Source organism: Triticum dicoccoides, chromosome 3A (assembly GCF_002162155.2).
Source record: "Triticum dicoccoides isolate Atlit2015 ecotype Zavitan chromosome 3A, WEW_v2.0, whole genome shotgun sequence".
Taxonomy (NCBI): domain Eukaryota; kingdom Viridiplantae; phylum Streptophyta; class Magnoliopsida; order Poales; family Poaceae; genus Triticum; species Triticum dicoccoides.
This window is the reverse complement of record NC_041384.1, coordinates 322,308,767-322,323,147: the sequence shown is the minus strand read 5'-3', so window position 1 is coordinate 322,323,147 and position 14,381 is coordinate 322,308,767. Positions and strand designations below refer to the sequence as shown.

Genomic DNA, 14,381 nt, shown 5'->3' with positions numbered 1-14,381 from the left:
TGGTTTATATCGTTGAACTGAATGCTATTCTTTTCAAGAAGAGAATGTTTTGCATGTTTTCTTTTAACTCAACATTTTTTCGCAATGATGTTATGCTATTCTTTTCAAAAGGAGAATGATTTGCATGTTTTCTTTTAACTCAACATTTTTTCACAATGATGTTCTGGACTTCTCTCATTTTACGACTTGTACATTCACCATTTGAATTTCTGTGGGGTTTCTTTTTTGTTAGAACTTTTACAATTTGAATTTCTATGTGTGTTTCTTTTTTAATTCAAACTGACCATTTCTCATTTCTTTTTATTCTGAACTGATCACTGTTTTTAACTCGTCCTGATCAATATTTTTAATGCAAACCTTTTTGTCCTTTCATATGACAGAAATTATTCATCTCCCATGACCTCTTAAAATTCAAGACTCAGGCACAAACATCCTCATCTTAGCAGGACAAGCTAATTCATTCGCATGCAGAGCAACAACAACAATACTCCAAACATACCAAGGGACGTCACACTGGAAAAACAATGCAACCAACGGGTTCTCTCCAGTGGCAAAATTGACTATTTTTGAACTTGCACGACATCTAAACAAGAACTACATGATACACAATTTTCCATCATGCACCTCCTATCCTGAGCATAAATGAAATGAGAGAAGGGTATCCTGAACATCTAAACAAGAACTTGCAATTTTTTCCATCATGCACCCAGAGATTCTGCCTTCTCCCCTGGCCCTGAAACAAGAGCACCATCAGTTTAGTTTTAAACAAATTGAAAGTTCGAACATGAGGCATGTAGTTTTTCAAATGATGAAAGTCACAGAACTGAGCTATTTTTGTTTTACTTCAAATAATTCAACATGAAAAAGACAAATAAAGATAAATATTTTTTTGTGCGAAATTCTGAAGCAGATGTCAGTTCGACCTTTTTAAATACTTTTTTGCACAAGGAGATGATGTTATTGAACTGGCTAGGTACATTCAGCTTTACCTAGTATGTTATTGCCCTGGAACTGCAATTTGTATCTTTTACTGCTCATCTTTAACATTAAGAAAGTACTAATCAGTACTAGTATTTGTGTAAGTCATACTGATCAGTACTGCTGCTTGTCGTACTGATGAGCACTAAATTTTTCATCTAGTGGACTGCTATTGGTTTTCAAGTTGGACTTGAGTACTTTTAAATGGACTTTTTACAGAGCTCTGATCAAAATCTAGATTCCAAGAAAAAATGGCCTTCATGGATGGCAGTATGTGAACTGAAGAGTAGGAGAGGAGGAGCACGAAGGTGTTTCTCACCAATCATGTTCCTGATGGCGTGGTGGATGGAGGCATGAACTGATCCTGGTCATTTTGTTGAACCTCCACCGAAGAACCCCTATTAAGTCGTATAGAAGAGAAACCAGAGATGAGGTTAGTGACATGGAGCTGGTGCAGTACGGCGACCTCGCCGTAGATGCAACACCCCAACACACGAGCACCTCACATATGTAAGGGAACGGTGCTGGACGTCGTGGTGGTTCTGGACCAGCTCGAGGGCATGCCTGGCACCATTGAGGCAGGCCGTGGGGGCTGGCTGGGGGAGGTCATGGTGGTGGTGACACACGCCAGAGTGAGGAACGGTGACCCACACAAGAATTTGTAGCAGCTGAGGTGGCATACGTGCACGGGAGGAGGAAAGCAACCACGTGTGGGGGACGGCGAGCAGTTGTGATGGTGCGCTTTCCCTCTTGGTTATTTATCAATTACATAGCTCCAAAAGAAAGGTAACTGATACAACTACTAGCAATGTGCTAAAAGAACATTAGTATCTATTAGTTGGGAATCATGTGTATTTGCCTCTCTGTATTCGAAATTGCTTCAATTGATGGCTCATTGGATAACATGCATGGTCCTTATAATTATGAAGTTAGCAGCAGTTCTACATTAGAATTCCGAGAGAAATTTCTACAAAATTCATTAACCAAAGTGACAGTATGGTGCTCATTCTCAAGCACAATGACAAGTACTTGTTTGTGCTATATGAAGGAGATGGAAACACAAAGGAAATCAGACTCACCATCAGGAAGTAGATGAACTGAAAAGCATAGAAAATATGAACTTGTGCATCTTGTTTTAACTTCATCCTACGAAAAAGGAACAAATATGGGAGATGAGTTTTTGTCAAGATGAATTTACCAGGGTTTGGTGTTCGAACTTTTAAATGTTTGTGCTACCGGAAATAGAGAATAGCAGCATGCCTCGACCAGATCGGCGACTTCCTCACGGGCGGCCTCTCGTACACCGCGAGGGCAACACATACACACACGAACTGACCAGAATACACAACACGACCGGGTAGATAAACAAATTGATAAGAATACATGTCTTCTCGATTATGAACTGATAAGAATACACAACACGGACAACTAGCCATGAACTTCTTGAACTCCCCTGTAGGTTTTTAATGGTTTTTTGGTGTTCACGTTCTTTACGAAGTCCCTGACTTCTCTACTATGAACTTACTACATAGAAGGATCCTCACATACATGTATAACTTGACAGGAGCTGACAGAAAATGTTGCAGCAAAATGGCATTTTTATTGAACATAATAATACAACCATATCTTGTAATACATCCATCATGATGGAATTAAATGCACAGTGAAATGGCAGCATTACACATACTCGAGAACTAACAGATTATTCTTCAGTTACTCTGATCAACTTCAGTTTTCTTCAGAAATTGGATGAGAAATAGCATCGGCTATGCTATCAATTTTTTGCATCTCTAGCACACTTGTTGGTAGTATTGTTCATCACATGATGAACCTCTTTTTTTCTGTTTTTCTTGACTGTCATAGAATAAAATATTGAACTATCTTGTATAAGTATAGTTTTCATTTTTTAAAATAATTGTTCAATGAACCTCCCCGCCACGTGAGTTTGAACTTATGAATTTATTAGAAATGAACTTGTGTGAGACTTTTTCTTTGCATAGTGTACTACCATTTTTTTGTTTAGTTTGTCATACATAGTGAACTGTCATATAATTTTGGGCGAAGTTTTTTGTACCTTTTTATGTTTGAAAAATGAACTTTTTTCCTACGCTATTGTTGTTTTTGCAAGGTCGTCTTACGTTCCATATGTACTTGAACTGATTGAAGTTTGAAGATTTGAACTTATGTTTTCTTAAGTATCGACTATGCAAAATATATAAATCCATTTTTCATAAGTATAGACAACGTCAAAGGGAAGAGAGGGAGGGCAGGAGTCAGGGGAGCAAAAGGAAGATCTATAAAAAATCAAAAGAGAAATTTTGATAAGAACATTACAAGTTTGAAACCATTCAAGAATTAAGTTCCTATGGCTAGTAGCTATGCAGGATTTAAGTGAACTCTCAGTAAAAGTATTTTCGTATTCCACATGTAGTAATACCTGGACTTGCTGTCACATGTGTTCTTTATAGTAAATCGAGGCAAATGAGATGGTAATCCTTCTCTTCATTTTCTTTTTCTCTATCCTGCATCAGTTCAGAAATCCAATACAGGTTTCAGTTCAAAAGAGAATTTCATCCATGCCTTGACTGACTAGCAGTAATTAAATAATCAAAATAAGTTTTTGCTAACCAGTTTATGTCCTCTCAATCAGTCCAAATAATCTAGCATCTAGTATCGACTATTAATCAGTTCGACAAATGAGGTTGTTAACGAGCCCATTAATGATAAAAATGAAATCAGCTAATAACTTACTGGCCGAATCAAATTTTAGTGCTTTCAAGCAGCAGCAATAGTCGGACTGATGGAGACATCCATGGGTGATATATAGTTGAACTTGCATGATGTGCAAATAAGAGCATGACTTCTGTACTTACTACACGAGCATGACTTCTGTACTTACTAGACAATACTACGCCAACAAGTATCATGCTATGTGAACTTTTGTGATGGATGACCTTTTAGTTTTTATTATCAGTACTTGTTGAAAATAAATATCTAAACCACCAGACTTGGGTGTGGGAACCAAAATTCAGAAGAGCGGCATCTCAACAGGGATTACACTAGCATTGACATTCTGACAATAGTGAGGGCTCAAATGCCAAGTAATGTACAGTAACTGAAAAGGCATCATTTTTCTGACATTCGGTTCTGAAACTATGTGGACCTAAGTAACTATTGGCAGTCAAGAAATGTACAAGTTGCATATATTTCTGCCTAGTAAATTATGCTACCAAGCTTACAAGTCAAAACAATTTCTTGAACATGCAGCACAAATTGCAGGTTGCTCCCATCTCTGTTCTCGAAAACAATTAGAGGGGCGGATGAAAAAGGAAACCTGTAACAAATAATTTTCATTTCCGTAAGCAGAAACAATCAGGCAAAATCACTGACTTTCAACAAGAAATGTGTAATAGGTGTTTTTTTTTCAAACACCTGCACACCAAAATTACTGCAGTTTCAACATGTACACTGAAACATGCACGTTTTAGACATAGAAGTGCCATTGGAGGTTTCAGAAGTTTCATCTAGAGTAGCACATGTAGTTCTGCAACTAGAAAAATTATTTATATAGGAAAAGAAATTTATTCTGACAAACTGGATGAGCTAGGAACACAATATTTGTCTTTCAGGCAGAAGTACAAACACCCACAGGCAAAAATGCTATTAACTTTTCGCTCCCCTGCATTAATATTTGTACACAAAGACTTGTAGTCCCGTCAGGAGCATTCGTACTCTTTGAATCTTTTTTTGTTCTCTGTGTTTTTTCATGTGGAACTCCGCCTATGTCTTCTAGGCATAGCCGGTCCCAAGCCCGGGTAAAGGAGGAGGGTTGTGATAGGCTTGGCGAGCCAACGTAAAAACTAGCCAGTCCCATAGGTATGAAACCCATTTGAGCGAGAATAGTACTAGGATGGGTGACCTCCTAGGAAGTCCTCGTGAAAGGGTTTCATATCTAAGGGTTGTGATAGGCTTGGCGAGCCAACGTAAAAACTAGCCAGTCTTTTGGGTATGAAACCCATTTGGGCGAGAGTAGTACTAGGATGGGTGACCTCCTGGGAAGTCCTCGTGAAAGGGTTTCATATCTAGCCTACCCCAACTTGTTTGGGATAAAAGGTTTCGTAAGTAAGTGTGTTTTTTCATGTGGTTTCTTATATGAACCTTTTCAAAATCTAAATTCGTCGTGATGATATCTGCGAACCTTCTGAGACGGTGATGTTGAACTTGCGCTCGATTGCATATGTATTTGAAGGAATTTTTACTAAACACCACAATCATCTACTTGTATTGATCATTTACTGCTATGACCAGTTGGAAGGAAAACAAACCAATCGAGTGGCATGAGTTATGGTGGCCCATTACGCATAAAATTTGAACTTCTTTTTCTACCAAGAGGGTTGGGTCGTGTTTTTTGTTTTGAACTAGCAGTGGTCTTGGTTTTGATTTTATCTTGTAGCAGTATATTATTTTAGTCAGCTCGATCTTCATCAGTACTAGAATGACTAGATAAGAAGTTTAGATTTGTAGCAGCACTGCACCAAACTTACAGATTTTTTCTTCAACTTTTTTAGGTTATTACATCAGTACTAGTATGATTGGAAAAATATTTCAGATTTGTAGCAGCACACACATGAAACTTATAGAATTTTATGGAAATGGACGAGTTCTGAATTTTCGAACTCTTCCAATGGTTGCACATGAACTGAGCAATATAGCGACTAACGGTACATCATTTTGATCTGAAAAGCTACTTGACTGAAAATTGACATACATATCCAAAAGTTCAAAACTACAAGACCCGCCCTATGTTTTTCTGCTACTACACTATCAAAACTTTTATTCAAAACGTCTCTGAAATTTAAACCTCAATCTTCCTTCAACTGTAATTTTCATTTTGCCCAACAAACTAGAGGCACAGGAGCTAACTAGATGCACATGAGCTAACTAGATGCACAGTAACTATAAAATCAGAGCAATCTTTCTCATGTGCGCTGCTTGGTGTCCAGCATGGCAAAACACTAGTAGCATACCTGGAGTTCCCACCGCGGCCCGAAGCAGAGATCCATTTTGGTGTGCTCGCGACAAGAAGCCGCCAACTAGTATCCTCAAGCTTGGAGGTGACCAGCCAGCGTGGCTGCTAGCCAAGAGCTGCGTGTGTGGTCGCACGAAAATGGGTCACTCCCAGGGGCAAACGACAGATCGAAGGTTCAGCTAGGGCGCTCAGGGCGGTTCAAGGAGTTGGAGAAAGGCGGTTCAGCTGGCTAGGGAGGGGAACATGGGTAGGAAGCAAGCAAGCGGATCCTAGAGGCGGAGGGCCTCAGCGGCGAGGGGAAGAAGCGGAACCTTGTGGCGGCGCGTTGGGTGCTGGAATTCCACAACCTCCACCAATGGAAGCATCAGTCCAAATATTCAAGAGTGAGCAGGCCGGAGGCGAAGGTGCAGCAGCTGAAAATGTGTGAACAAGAGCTTACCACTGTCGCCCACCAGCTCCATCGGAGAACCAGAGGTAGGGAAGGCGGGTGAGAATCTCGTGGCGCGACAGAAGTAGTAGGGAGGACGGCTAGTGATGCGTGGTTCCAGGGGTGGACGCAGTACACGGATCCGGTGGTTGGGGGGCGGCGGGCGGATCCAGGGGTCGGGCGGATCCAGGGGTCGGGCGGCGGCGCTTGGAACCGGAGTTGGGCGGCGGCGCGTGGTTGGGGCCGGCCGTGGGTGCCGGCGCGCGGGCATGGGAGGAAGAAGGGGGTGCGCCGGCAGGGGTGGAAGGAGGCGGCGCGCCCGCGGGAGAGGAAGGAGGAGACACGCCAGTGGGGAGGGAGGAGGCGGCGCGCCGGCGGGAGGGAGGAGGCGGCGCATGGGCGGCGGCGTGCATAGGCGGCGGCGGTGTTCTATTTCTTGTTTGTTTTCAGGCTCAAAGGTTATTCGACGTGTAATCGCCCCCTTATAGAGCCGGGAGTAACAGAATAATATTCCAAAATTAGAATAATTATTTGGATCACAATAGCCCTATATAGAGCCCGAAGACAGGTTCCCGAACTTCCCTGGACTGCCGACCCAGCCCGACAGGATCCCACCTGGACCCCGATCCCGGCAGAATCCCACCTGGACCCCGATCTCGATCGAGCCGCCCCTCCCCAACCCCCTCCTCGCCGCTCCTCCCCTTAATCTCCGCGTGAATTTGGTCAGCATCCAATGTAGATAAAGGAAATCATAATTTTCTATTGGCAATTTTCCCCAAGGTTTGAGCCTTCCCATCCCTTCAAGCTAATTTCTGTTTGAGCCTGCAGCAAAATATGTGTGCCCCAAGGTTTGAGGTGTGGCTTGTGTTGTTACCGGACGGCAATGGAGATTTCAAACTTTCTATGTAAATTCATATGAGTAGATTTCTTTTTATTTAACATCTCTAAAACAATTATCTAGAAGAATTCGTTTGTATGTTTTCAGATTTTCAGAGAAGAAACACGTGTACATGTTTATCAGATTTTTTGGGAAAAAAGCCTACAGAGTACACAATGATTTGGGATTTTGGATGTTTCCATGGTCATGCACGAATTTAGTTATTGAGCAACTACGCGTCTCAGCCACCCGGTTGCTTATTTCATTCATCACGCGGCCAGTGTGGCTAAGGCGAATGCAGGTAAACCAAAAATCTATATTGAACATGTGGTACCTCCATGGTAAAAGAAAGCTAGCCAGCGGGGCATCAGACGAGCCTGCTCAGCTAGCTTTAGATTTTGTTCTGCATCAAGATTACAGATTTATAATGCTAGGTTAACCAATTCCAACGCAAGTGGCATGTATTTCTAGATTTCTCTGTCCATTGTAAGGAGTACAAACTGTAAAAATTCCCACATTATCTCAAACATCTTGGTGTATGTCTATGGTCTCTTTGTATAGCTCTGAGGTTGATCTGATTTCCCTATAGGCTCAAAAAATAAAGTACTGTCATATGTCCTAAATCATCTTTATATCACTTTGTAAGAGCAGCTGACAGGGGTGCATGCCTTGCTTGAATGCGCACAAAATCATGTTAATATAATTTATTGCCCTGAGTGAAATATTTGAACTATTTCTTACTATGTACAAGCTTATTCTATATTACTTTGAAGAAAATAGAAACTTTTATAATTATCATCTTTTATGTGGGGGGTGCTCCATTATTAAATCTACAAGTTCGTAGTAGATAATATATCATTGTGTTGTTTGAAGACTGACTTGCTCTTTTGATTGGCAAAATGTTGATACTGACTAGAGGGCAGAAATTGAGTTGATCGCTACTTCTTTACTTAATTAATTAGTCTTATTCTTGGTGAATTTTTATTGTCATTCTACACAAATTATGCAGGGGTAAGAGTACCAATTGTTTTATGGCCATGCTGAGTGCATATTTCTGCAGTACTAAATATTGTTTATTACCCCAAATTGCTTTGTCAGAGGTATACTTTATTCTCTGATACTCTGTTATGTGGGCCAAGCCGCAACATATCTTGAAAATTCTAGCTCGACATATCTTTGTGTGACTCATGTCCACATGTGCTAAGTTGTTTTGAGTATAATCTTAAACAGGTGGAAGCAGAATTATTGTGTATGTTGTCTAGGTACATAACATATACACTTCAAAGCACCCTTTGTTTATTTGAAGAGTTTTGTAGCTTCTTTTCTATCTTTCAAAATTGCAGCTTTTCTTAGTTAGTGTCACTGAATTACATAAAAGTAATTAACTTGTGCATTCTGAATACTGAAGGTGATGGTTCTAGGCATAGAGGCTGCTTGGCTTTGACTGAACTTGCTCAGAGGGGGTTGCTGCTTCCGTTAACAAAGGTACATAATATAATAAATATTGTTCTGGCACCAAATTGCATCGTGGGAACGATGATTATTTGCTTATAATCATAGACTGCGCACTATGGTTATTTACGCTCCTAAATTTTCTTCCTCTTTCATGTTGGCAGGGAAACACCTCCATTAGTTTGCATGATTTACCAGCTAGAAGGACTTCACGGAATTTTGCCAACATCATAGATGAAGATATATTTTTTCTTATTCCTTTTTAGACAAGAAAGAACCATAAAGAATCTTAATGCTTGTACTGTAGTAGTACCCGCAGTAGAGCAAACTCCTATCTCTAACAAAAGATGAAAATAAATTGTTCTTTTTGTTGTAGGTTACTCCAAGAACAAGTGCATCATCAAACTAGATGTTGTATATTATCCGTTCATAATCTGGTTGCTTGTCTATCTTGCAAAACACAAGTGTGTGGGCATGATCTGTGCTGAAGCCTTTCCCACAGTTCAGAACTGAACTCTTCATTTTTCTGAAGTACTTCAGAAATTTCAGAGTCAGCATGATGAAGATGGAAAGCTGCAGAGGGCCCGAGCAGCGATACCCATGCAAGAACCTCGCCCATGGTGGAGCTGATATGTCAGAGAAGCAAAACTCAGGTCACTATCTTATTTCTGATTCTTTTATTACAATTACAGTACTTCTTTGGTTGGATGCATATTTTATCAGATCGTTTCTTCTTAGTTTATTGACAACAATAATTGACAGCCTTATGCTTTTGTACATATGTTTCTTAATCACCTGTTGGACTAACTAACTTACCTGGATTCAAGAGTCAGTTAGTTGGTGAATTCGTGATTTCGTAGAGTCAGTAGTTGGTCAAGTTCGTTGGTCCAGTTTATGGTCGTTGAGACGCAGTGATGTTTCTGTATCGGCAGCGTGACTGCTTGGTTTTTTGTAACCTTGGATATTATGGTTTCATAATATATGAAACTGGAAATGCACGCTCATTACAAAATTATTCTGTGAACAACAATGTCAAAGCTACAAGAACGTCAGTGTGGGTGCAAGGCAAAGTTATGTGTATAGGTCTTTAGTTTGGGCATTCCTATATTTTGGGCTAGAACAATGTCTTGACCTGAAACTTGTGAAGAACAATAATTATTAGGTGTCTAGGTCTTTAGTTTAGGCATTCCAGTATTTTGAGTGGCGGAATTCCACAATGCAGCCATCTTCATTGAACAACTGAAAGTGATATACAGAAGACAATCGCTTGTTTATTCTTGACAACCAATTGATTTGCTAACTATTCTATTCTTAGAGTACAAGGCAAAGTTATGTGGTGGGTCGTTTGAAGAGCTTGGCGCAGCGATGTGGCAGGCTGCTCTGCAGCGGCACGAATGGATAGCTCAGTCAATGGTGGCGGGATGACCGACTGATCTGCGGCAGCGTGGAAGGAGAGCTCGGCAGCAATGGCGGCACGACCAGCTGGTGATGTACTATCATGGGCGCTCACTCCCCCAGGATCCCACAAGTTCGCACAGAGCTCGGACGTCGGTGGCAGCGTGGCAGGGTAATCTGCCGCCTCCACACGAGGAGTCGTGAGATTAGTATATCACATTCAAAAGTCGCCGCTCCGTGATTAGGGCATTGCATTCAGGCATTCAGTAGATTAGAAGATAGATTTAGCTAGCACTTGGTTCCATCGCCATTGCACGGCCTTGAATATTTTCAATCCTTGCCAGGACAGTTCTTGCCATGAACGACGGGTCTCTCTATGTGGTCTTAGTCCAAAAGCTGAAATATGGAACAAGATGTGCCTTGCCGTGTGGAGTGTTGGGTATCTTTTGCACTTGCTCCATTAGTTGCAAGAACTATAGCCCAAAAGCAGCATATTGTTACTATTTCATATCATCTGTTGATGATTTGTTTTTTCATAATTGAACTGGCTAATGATGAAAATGTGTCATGTTCAAGGATTTTTGCTAGATGATTTGTTGATCCGATTTAATTTTAGTAGGCATCTGGGTACTGTTTATGAATTGATAGTGCACCTTGCTTAAATCCTACAGTATTATTTTTACTTTTCTGAAATAATCTTCTCGAGATTTCATACTATCATGTGGCTTGGCTTGTACCAACGATAAAGTCCTGCTTTATACTTTCCAATCCTGAGTTGTGCCATCCTTTTGTAGTGATAGTTGTGTCGGGCCGGGTTGCAACGGATGTATTCAACATGTTCAGGAAACACGTTTCAAGGGGTATGTCGTTCTAGACTAAAAAAACAGGGGGTATGTCGATCTGGAGCCATTGTAAGTAGATTATGGCAGGAAACAAAGTCAGTTTCCTCATTTATCCTTCACCATAGGACTATTATGACAGCTGCATTTTATTTTATTTTACAGATAAGTTATGTTGTCGAAATTACTCCTTCCGTTCCAAAATAGATGACTCAACTTTGTACTAACTTTGTACTAAAATTAGTATAAAATTGAGCCATCTATTTTGGAATGGAGGGAGTACTTCTTTTTTGCAACTGATGGGTGTTCCACAGAGTATACATGCCCCTTGCAACGCACGGGCATTTATACTAAATAAATGTTCCGTTTGTATTTCAACAATGCTGACCATATTAGAAAGATAAAAATGCAAAAGAAAAGAAAACTAGGAAAAATTGAAGGAAAACCAAACAAGAACAGAACTAGAAAATGAAAAAAAAACGTTTTTTAACCCATCATGAGACTATATTTTATTTTCCCTATCATACATGCTTCAACGATGTACTCAAAAATAAAATGAGCATCAAGGATCAAGTCCAACATGGTTCCATTATGAACATGTTAGAATGCACATGCCTTACATCCACATGCGTGTCGATCGGTGCATAACTATTCAAATATGTGTATATATATTGAGTATGAATATTTGAAACCTGATTTGAGCAACACGATTTTATTATCCCGTTGCAACGCACGGGCCATTTTGTATATATATATATATATATATATATAGTGGCACTATTCTAATCCCAGGATTAGAATAACTATTTGGATCACAGCAGCCCTATATAGAGCCCGAAGACAGGTTCCCGAACTTCCCTGAACTGCCGGCCTAGCCCGACAGAATCCCACCTGGACCCCGATCCCGGCAGAATCCCACATGGACCCCGATCTTGATCGATACGCCCCTCCCCAACCCCCTCCTCGCCGCTCCTCCCCTCGATCTCCGCCTTGATTCGCTGCCGAAAATCCGCCAGATCCAGCGCCTCCCTTCCTTCTCCAGATCCTGGCCGACTGGATCGAGCTCCGCCCCCTCCGACTCCACCTCCTGCCCGACCGTCGGCGCGGGCGAGCGAGCGACGGCGGACGCCGGCGCGAGGGAGCCCGCGTCGCCTGGAGCCGGCGGAGCCGGCGAAGCCGCCGGATTTCTGCGACGAACGGCCGCCATGGACTTCCGGAAGCCTCATCCTCGGTCCATCGTCACCGCCAGACGGCTTGGCAGTGCTCGTGACGGCAAAGGCGCAACCTACGGCGAACGACACACCCAAGGAAGCATCCCGGCGGTGGAGGCCGCATCGGCGGCGCCTTCAAATCTAAGAACGGTATATGAATTTCCTCCCTGATCTTGCCTTCTTCCTCAATCTTGCCTTCTCTGACCTTCTTGCTTCGTGCAGATGAACTTCGCGCCCCCTGCAAGACATGGATTGCCATAGAATTCCTCTCATACCTCCACGACGAATTGTTCTCAAGGTGGCCTATCAGCTGCTGGAAAAAGGTTGGCCAACCTTCTAGCCAGGGTGTGGTTGAACTTCTTCCTTCCTTCGGTTTGTTATTTGCTTACAGCTATGTGTAGTTCAGGTGGTGTGTGAGCATCAGTCCAGGCTACAACAACTTTTTTAAAATTTGCCTGCCTGCTTACAACCATGTGAAGTTCTGGTAGTGTATGAGCCTCAGTCCAGGCTACAAAACAACATTGTAAAATCTGCCTGCCTGCTTATAGGCATGTGAAGTTCAGGTAGTATGTGAGCCTCAGTCCAGGCTACAAACACTATAAAATCTGCCTGCATTCACATTCACATGTGCAAAAGCCATGTGAAGTTCAACTAGTAAGTGTGCTAGAGTTCAGGTTGGTATGTGTCTGGTTCTGTGCAAAAAAAGGAAAATAGAACATGCATGTGATATGACATGAAGGTCAGGTTGGTATGCACTAGCAGTCCAACCATTCAAAAGCTCATGAAGGTTCAGGTTTTTTAACTGTAGACAGTATTTCCCCTTTGCAAAACAAGAAGTTCAGGTTGTGGAGAGTGCTCAGTTCAGGTACATATAAGTAATCAAATACTGTAGAATTAAAAAACATGATGTGAAGTTCATTCTGTGAAGGGTGCTCAGTTCAGGTACAAAGGCATTGGCAGATGCTGAACTCAGTGCATAGTGTGATGGCTCTCACCACTTTTATATGAGAAGTTCAGGCTGTGAATAATGCTAAGTTCAGTTACAAAGGTATATGCAGATATAACTTGTGTGCTAATAGACATTTTTTCTTTTATGTCAGTAAGACGAGAGACGCGTGAAGAAGCTTAGAAGTTCCCAGCAGCAAGTACACAATCCAAAGCCTGTACGCGTTGCACCACCCCCTCAATGGGTCACACCTCAGACGCACCAACAACATTACCAACCTGCTCTAGACCAAAAATGGATGACACCCGAAACACACGGATACTTCCAAGATGCTGGGTCACAGCCCTATCCGCACAGGTTTGCGCCTCCACCTAATTGGGTGACGCTGGAAATCCCCCGCGGATTCTTTGTATCCACTAGCAGACTCCCAAGCACGCCGATGAAGGAGGGGGTTAGCTCAAGTCCTGCGTGTAACTCTGGAGGTTATCCTGGTGTGCCTCATCAATGCCAAAGCGAAGCAACTAAACCGGATCCCAGGACAAATCCAACAGCAACACACACACGGAGGAGAGTGATCTGCACACTACCACCGTTTGATCCTGCTGTTGCTACAAGTCAGAATTCTACGGGGCATAAGGTAGATGGATTGCTTCACAAAACAAAAGAGCAAACCAAGACCAGGATCGCAATACCTCCACAACCACCTCAAGCAAAAAGGACACAAACAAGAGAGAGGCCATCTTCAGCCCTCCTTCCTCCTCGTGATCCACTGCTGCATCCTGCTATGATTACTCCGCCATGCCCCACCCTAGAGGGACAGCAGCCGACACCGGCGGAGTTGCAATCATACACGCACGTAAGTGAAACAAAAAATATTTATATACGCATCTTGTATTATCTGCACATTTTCTGCTCCCTCCAGAATAACAAGTTCATAAACTGCATTTTAACGTGCTGTTTGGATTATTTTTTTCTTTTTCTGCAGACGCCGGATCTACCAGATTATCTAATACCAAGACTAAAGATGTGATTCAAAGATGTAGAGAAAGCAAGGGAATTTTATAACAGATACGCCAGACACGCTGGTTTTGGAATCAGGAAGACGGGTGGAAATGGCAACCACAAGTATTTTGTTTGTGCCTTCCAAGGGATACACACATCTTCTGTTTCAGAGGCCAACAGAAAGCGAAACAAAACATCACAGAGGACGGGCTGCAATGCAAGAAT

The 14,381-nt window shown here is 42.0% G+C and overlaps 1 long non-coding RNA gene across 1 annotated transcript; it reads right to left on the bottom strand.

Moving 5' to 3' along the window:
• Positions 1 to 460: 460 nt before the first annotated feature.
• On the bottom strand, positions 461 to 6,168 carry LOC119271552. Its single transcript, XR_005134597.1, has 5 exons — positions 6,006 to 6,168; positions 4,218 to 4,312; positions 3,416 to 3,500; positions 2,058 to 2,124; positions 461 to 733 (listed from the first exon to the last, which is right to left on the bottom strand). It is a non-coding gene; the product is annotated as an uncharacterized LOC119271552 (long non-coding RNA).
• Positions 6,169 to 14,381: the final 8,213 nt, after the last annotated feature.